Raw genomic sequence first — 8,442 nt, 5'->3', positions numbered from 1 at the left:
AGCCTTAAACTCTGCCACACATAAACCTACTGTTGGCTATGCTACGTGGATGATGTGTTTGCTATTTGGCCCTAGATACACTCTACAATTTCTCAACACACTTAAACAATCAACACTCCAGGATCCAGTTTACCTTAGAAAAGTAAAACAACAACAGTCTCCCTTTCCTAGACACTCTGATTACATGCCAGCCTGATGAATCCCTGGCTTTCTCTGTTTACTGAAAACCTACACATATAGGTAAATCATTCATCAGCAGTCACCCCCCCCCACTCCTCCCAACAATATGGGATTATAAAAATCCTATATAACAGGGGAAAATTAATTAGTTCAGATAACAATGCCCGAACTACTAAACTTAACCATATTCTTAACACCTTCTTAGCCAATTGCTACAATCCCCAAAAATCTGAAAATTATTAAAACCAGTTAACCACAACCCCACTCCTCCTTCATAATAGAGATCACTCTAAATCTTTCACCATTCTTTATATACAGTGTACATCTGAAAAACTAACAAAAATCCTAAGAAAATATGACCTCACCACTAGTTACAAACCACATAAGAAATTGACATCTGTTATCCACTCAACCAAAGACCAGCCACTTCCCTTAGATCTACCAGGAGTATACCAGGTCCCTTGCAGTCCCAAACTGTCTACTATGGGCAAACAGGAAGGACATCTGAACACAAGGACTACATCTGGTTTCCACCAATACAGCCACTCAGGACTTGATGACCATGCACTGGACAACCACCACAAAATACGTTGGAACAAGGTCCCTTTATTACACCATAGCAAGTACAAGTATGAAAGATTATTCCTTGAATCAGCCTCAGCTCTGAAAAACTTCCCAAAACCTCAACAAATTTGGGGCATGAGACTGCCCCAAATTTAGGAAGCTTGCATTCTAAGAACATCAGTCCAACCCCCCAAGATAACCTAATTTAACCTGCTAGGGGGGCAGTTTTCAAATACAGTAACAAAAACAAGAGCCAAGTTTCAGGCTTCTAAAAATTAAAATCCTTAGATCATTATTTGAGGATCCAAAATTACACCAAGAAACCTGGAAATCAGAGAAAAACTAAAATCAGGAATACAGGTAACAGAATATGGCCATTAACAAAACTAGCACTTAATCACAACCAATGGAGGTTTTTTTAAAAAAAAAAAAAAAAAAAAGTCACAGAAAGAGCAATTACAAAGACAAATTGAGCCTAAAATCAGAAATGAACAGTAAACAGACAATCCTCTTTCTTTCGTTAAAAAAATAAGAGGGAAAGAAAGGGAAAACAGAAACTAAAGCGGAAGGAATGAAAAGAAAAGGAGTTAAAAAAAAAAAAAACTACTGGAATTATATACTGATGAAACTGTTTTTCAGTTCCTCCAGAAAATAAAGAAATTTTCAGATGCAAACACCAGGTATGTTGATAGCTAAGTGCCATTAAAGAGAGGCACAAATATATTTTATTATGACCCATCCTTGTTTTCCTCACTTACCTATATACGATACTTATATATATGAATACTTATGCTCACTCAGTTATATATATATAACGCATTAACTATTAACTCTGACAACAAACTTGCCTAAATGATTGACTGTTATCCATATCACCTAGCAAGCGAGATACAAGCATCAACAAACAAAAATCACTATGAATACAAACAAATTGCTACGAACGAGCAATTTGTCTAACATCAGCGACCTCTTTTTAGAAAAATCAAAATATTCAATAGTTTGTTCATTTGGGGGGAAAAAATTAAAATAAATAAATAAATAAAACGTTGTTACTGTCTGGCATCTCTATAAAATTCTAAGATTCGTCATCATGGAAAACCCACCACTCAAAAAGAGCCCTGCATTTTGGTGTAACATAACAGAAATAGAGGATATTAGGATATTATAAGTAGCGCATCCTTATTTCATAGTGAAATGAACTAAATTTTAGGAAGTTTCAAAAACATACTAGAGAGAGCTTATGAGTTTACAGACACCGGAGTTGCTTTGGTTTACACCACTTAAAAGCATAGGCTCAGCCAGGAGCTTTTAATTAAGGTATCACTGGACTAAAAACCGTTTCGAAGTGTTCGTTCTTACTAGAGACTTGTGTGGCTCAGTGAAAGCGGCATTTGCTTCCACAACAGCGACAGGCCCATCCGAAGAAAGAAGTCATTTCAATTCTAGTCGCCGATAACAAAGTCTTTCTTCGACAGGCACTCGAGTTAGTCTATCTCTCGCACGAGAAAGCGGGTTTCTTGTCCGGGAACTCTGGTTTTTCATTCCGACATGAAAATTAACCTTAGAACCACACTATTTGAGGCAATACATATTATGTTAGCGTTAGGGTAAACGAGGTGGTGGCATTTCTCTACTGCTTTTTCAGTTCTGCTTAAATGCTGCTTAAATTTAAGACCAAGTACTACTTGGTCCAATTAATGAACCAATCTCTCTCAACCTCTTTGAGGTTGAGGGAGACGGGTACCTTTTCTCCTGACAGAAAATGAAAATGTGGGTGAAAGAGGAAACGCTTACTCAATATCGTTTACCAGTTAGGAAAAGCAAAACGAATTCAAGATTGTCTGCTGTAGACATAAACAAAGACTTGGCAGCTAATGGGATTAATATTTCCGACATGGCAGTCTGTCGAAGATTGTTGGAAGCAAGGAGGACTGTCCACAGACAAAAAAAAAAAGAGAAAAAAAAAGCTGTTGACGAAGGCTATGCAGAAAAAGAGGCTCCAGTAGGCAAAAGTTTACAAAGATTGAACTGTTATATTCTCAGATGAGAGTCATTTCTTTTTCTTTTCCAAAGAGAGCGAGTACCCTAGGTTCGCAAATCAGATGTTCTGAGGTTGTTCTACACATGACTGTCCAGGATTGCTTGTGCCTGTTGATGGTATCATGAAAAGTGACTAACACATAAAAATATTGAAGAAAAGAGTGGTCCCATAGATTCAGAAAGACAAAGAACTCATCTTCAACAGGATATCGCTCCACGCCACACTTCAAAAAAAAAAAAAGTGAGAGTTTCTCAAAAATCTGTTTATTAACCTAACTGAAAATTCGTGGACTTAGTGAAAAAGAGACTTCGAAAATTAAATTGTGATAAAAAAGGATAATTTACAGTTCATTGTAAAAGTATGGCTCCGAAATGTACACATAAGAAAAATGTGTTGTACGTTGATAGAGCACATGCCTAAGCGAATTAATGAACTTATTAGGAACAGAAGAGCACATATAAGGTGCAGTTGGAGTTTAATTTGTATACAGTACAGTACTTATTTTCTTGCAAAATTAAAATTTTTCATTAAAATGTGTCTTCGGATTAATTTGTTCGCTATTGTTCTGATTGGCTACCAGGTGAAGATTGAACTGCTCACTCAGTCTCCAAATAAAGCAGTATTTTTTTTTTCTGACATGAGACCTGGCAGAAGCCATCATTTGGCAGCAATCATATCTGAGATTTGTATTTCTTCCTAAGTGAACTTTCGGTAGGTGCGCAATCGTAATCATTGAAGAAGGCTTCATTTTCATTATTATTCCTGCATTGCTCAGACGCTTGCGTCCTCTGCGCTTGGTTGCTCGAAGTCAGACTTAAGTTCAAGTCTAGTCGCCGACTGGAGGAATTTTTTCTAAGCCTTTCTTCGGCCGATTCCCGAGTTAGTCGATCTCTGGCACGGGCAAGCGGGTTTTTCCACCCGGAAACTCTGATATTTTGTCCCGTAAACTCAAGAAAATCGACCGTAGTACCCACATTATTTCAGACAGGCTCCTAATTAACATATATATATATATATATATATATATATATATATATATATATATATATATATATATATATATATATATATATATATATATATATATGAAAAAGCTTTAATGACTGATACTGAGAGATAAAAATATGACATGAGTATATTTGAAAAGATACTACTAGTACACTAGTTTCGTTGAATTGATCAACATCTTCAGGTATCACAGTCAAAGAAGTATATAGAGAATTACAGAGACTTAAAATTGTAATAACAGAACAAGTACAAAAAGACAGTAGCGTGTTTGAAAACAAAATGCGAGCTTGAGTTCCGAACAAACGCATACTACGCGCTGTCGCGAGTGCGCCAGTACTGAACAGAGGCAACGTATGCGTCAGAGAGATTGAAACTCAGGCTGTTGTTGATATGAGAGGAATCTAGAGAAATTTCCCTAGATTCGACAATCTTTCACCCGAGTTCATCATAGCACACATGGATGTTAGAAGTTTGAGTCCAGTTCACAATATGTTGGCAGCCTTCGTCTGAGTTAGCTGGAAAGAGAACGTGGCTAGAGAGAACGCTAGCTCAAGTCATATTATAGATGTCTCGAATTAGGTTATAGGTAGGAGAGGTTACACTCTCCTACCTATAACCTCTCCAAATATCTTGCGAGGTTTCTAAGAAATCTTTCTGGAATTTCCTCTTCACATATTAAAAACTCTGCAGATTTTGTTTCTAAAATCAAGGATATCAAACTTAAAAAGGTCTGTTTCGATATTGTTTCTCTCCTTACAAATGTACCTGCTCAAGAAGTCCTCGATCTTCTCAAGAACAAATTATCAAAAAAAAAAACTCTTTGCTCTTCTCTCCCATTGCATAAAGTCAGGATACTTCAAATATGACAATACGATCTACTTACAAAACTCAGGTCTGGCCATGGGCAGCCCGCTCTCTCCGATTCTCGCAGATATATTTCTCAACGATTTTGAAGAAAACGCTATTAACTCCTTCCATCTTAAACCAAAATTCTGGTATCGCTATATTGATATTTTCCTCATCTGGGAAGATGGTGTCAACAACCTCAATTTATTTTTAGGCCACCTAAACAAGTGCCATGGAAAAATCTCTTTTACCTTCGAAATGGAATCGGATGACTGCCTCCCCTTTTTAGACCTCAAACTTACCAGATGTCCTGAGAGTATTAAAATCTCAATTTTTAGAAAGCCTACTCATACTAATAGATACCTTCATGCTTCCTCCCATCACTATCCCCCCACAAAAATTTGGTATTATTTCCACCTTAGCTCACCGAGCCAAATCATTACTTACAGAAGAAACAGAAATTGAAAATGAACTCCTTTTTATTAAAAAAACTTATATTAATAATGGTTTCTCTCCTAAGAAAATTGACAAATTTCTTCCCCCCCCCCAGTCACTCAACTACTTCTGAAGATCTCTCTTCCCCAAAAGCCTGCATTTCTTTGCCTTACATCAGCTCTATTTCACCAAAATTATCAAAGATTCTTAAGAAGTTTAACTTCAAAAGTTGCTTCACTACGCTTCCAAAACTTCGTTCAATACTTAGCAAACCTAAAGAGAAACATCTTCCAACTCAGTTTCCAGGAGTGTACAAGAATTTATATGATTGTGGAAAGCCATACTATGGCCAGACTGCTAAATCCATCCTTCTACGTTTGGAAGAACACCGTCGAGACATCTCCTATAACAGGACTAGGGCTAGCGCTCTCTCTAGCCACGTTCTCTTTTCAGCTAACTCAGACGAAGGCTGCCAACACATTGTGAACTGGACTCAAACTTCTAACATCCAAGTGTGCTATGAACTCGAGAGAAAGATTGTCGAATCTAGGGAAATTTCTCTAGATTCCTCTCATATCAAGAACAGCCTGAGTTTCAATCTCTCTGACGCACACGTTGCCTCTGTTCAGTACTGGCGCACCCGCGACAGCGCGTAGTATACGTTTGTTCGGAACTCAAGCTCGCATTTTGTTTTCAAACAGTTTTGTACTTGTTCTGTTATTACAATTTTAAGTCTCTGTAATTTTTTATATACTTCTTTGATTGTGATACCTGAAGATGTTGATCAATTCAACGAAACTAGCGTACTAGTAGTATCTTTTCAAATATATCATGTCATCTTTTTATCTCTCGGTATCAGTCATTAAAGCTTTTTCATAATATTTCAAAATATTTTTCATAATATTCGAGTAAAAATGAATTCTGAAAAAAAAAAAAAAAAAAAAAAAAAAAAAAAAAAAATATATATATATATATATATATATATATATATATAAATATATTATTATTATTATTATTATTATTATTTATAATCATATTACAATGTACATTAAGCATTGAGAGTGAGAACCTAATAATTTACAATATTAAGCTATTAATAGACCTACCATAACGTTTTTTTTTATCAAACCGGGACATTTTTGAGAGTTTGCTCAAAACAGAAAGTAACGCCATCTATGCTAAGTACTTATGATCCAAAAGGCTAAATAACGGAGTGGTTAGCAAAAAACAACATTTCCTAGTAATAATTTTTTATTACTCTTAACTGAACATAACTTATTATTAAAAAGTTTTTAATATTTATCTCTAGCGAGAACTTTCTTTAAAAATTCTTTGTAATTTTTAATCGCGTCGAAAAATTCACTACAATTTAGTTCACTATTAAGTCTTCAGCGCAATACAGCTTTTATTGTTGATTCAGCCATTCTACCTCTTTCTTCAGCCCATATGTTATTCATTATTGAGAATATTTTTTCAACAGGTGAAGATGTGTCTGACAGACTGAAAATGTATTCTATAATCTGGACAAGATTGGGCAATGAAATATTCTTTTCTTTGAAATGACTGAATAGTTGTATCCATTTTTCTTCGCAACTTATATTTTTCAAAATGTCATAGTTAGCCGACCAACAATGCTTTTGCAATCACCACTTCATCAAACAGTTCATCCGTGTTTATTGCATTATTTGCAAGATTTTCATTAATTTTTTCACCTGAAGCTTCAATTTCCGACCAAGTTAATTCATTGTTGTTTATCCAAGTAAAAGATTCTGCTCCACCAAAACTGTTTTCCCAAAGCTCAATGTAAGAAAGATATCGGTCATAAAATTTTGTAAACTCTTGTAGTATTGTATTAATATTAATACTTCCATTATTTTCCAGTATTCTAGAAAGCTTTTTTGCTTCTTGAGGTATAAATTTATTATCACGCCTTTCCTCAACATTTGTTTTTAATTTTCCAAGTTCAATGACAATATCTGTTGCACTCGCTTTTGTACTTTCCATAATCAAGATAGATTTGTTAAACAATTTGAGTTGCCCGTGCACAAATCACAAATACATTTCACCACAATCATTATCAAAGAACTGTTTTATCATCACCGGACAGTGTTCTTGTGAAATAAAATATGATTTCAGTCCCAAACAGATTTCAAGTATTCTGTCAATAGCTGGAAGTAGCGAAAGAAAACGGGTGTTGCCATGTTGAAGAACCTTTTTATAGTCTACATCTACAAATTCACCGAACGCTTTAAGTTGAGTGACTCGAACCGTATAAATGTGGAAATATTTATAAACTTTGACTACTAAAGCTTCTATTTCAACAGGTAGAACATCAACTACACTTTGAAGACAGTTATGAACGATTTGAGCACCGCAACCAATGCTCACAATATTTCTTCCTAGTTCCTTCTTCAATCGACAGTAAATATTGTTTTCTCCTCTTCGTTTTACACCCCCAAAATTGGTATTGGAGTTATCTCCACAAAATCCAATATTTTTTTTGTTATATTATGAGTTTTCATAACTGACATTAAAAGGTTTGTCGGTATTCATGCAGTTTCACCGGAAATGATTGAAAGTCTAAAAGTTTAACTTTTACTCCACAATCTAGTGCAAAATATCGCACAACACATGGCATAAGCTATACGTCCCGGTTTGACAACCCGGGACGTATGGTAAGCCTATATATATATATATATATATATATATATATATATATATATATATCAAACTGAATAACTAATAACTGCGATGTGTCTGATGGGCCGCACTGTAATCCTCAAGTTAGGAGTGGAAGGGTTAGGCTGATTTAATCACACTATGACTCTACTCTATGAAGAACTGGTGTGGGATCTTGGCAACGTGACGGCGGTGGAACCTCGAAAATAAGCAGCATGTTTATCTTTTATTCTGTGTACAAATAATTATAGATAAAATAACTCCAATAAACTAATAATAACCTTCTTTTACGTTAAGAGCAAGCTTTAGGAGGTAGAGGGTTTTTTCCCCGCCAGGCAACGGGTTTTCGTCGCTTAGAACAGGCAAACCAGCCCCGTGAACACACACACACACACACACACACACACACACACACACACACACACACACACACACACACACACGGATTTACAGCTTTGAATACTTACGACAATATGTGGAAGAGTTAGGGTCTTCATCATATGTCGTTACGCCCGTAGTCAACCATGAGTCATATCATGGTAGTCAACTTCCTAAATAGGAGACGGCACATGAATGGGATGGGTGCACTCGACATTATAAAGTAACATTACGGCTTACACGTGTAGCAAAAATGATAGAGAATTTAATTTAAAAACTCCAATATATTTCAGCCAACGTTACGTGGACTT

Source organism: Typopeltis vanoorti, chromosome 6 (assembly GCF_054136105.1).
Source record: "Typopeltis vanoorti isolate ZY-2024b chromosome 6, IOZ_Tvanoo_1.0, whole genome shotgun sequence".
Lineage (NCBI taxonomy): Eukaryota > Metazoa > Arthropoda > Arachnida > Uropygi > Thelyphonidae > Typopeltis > Typopeltis vanoorti.
Note: the sequence above shows the minus strand (reverse complement) of the source record.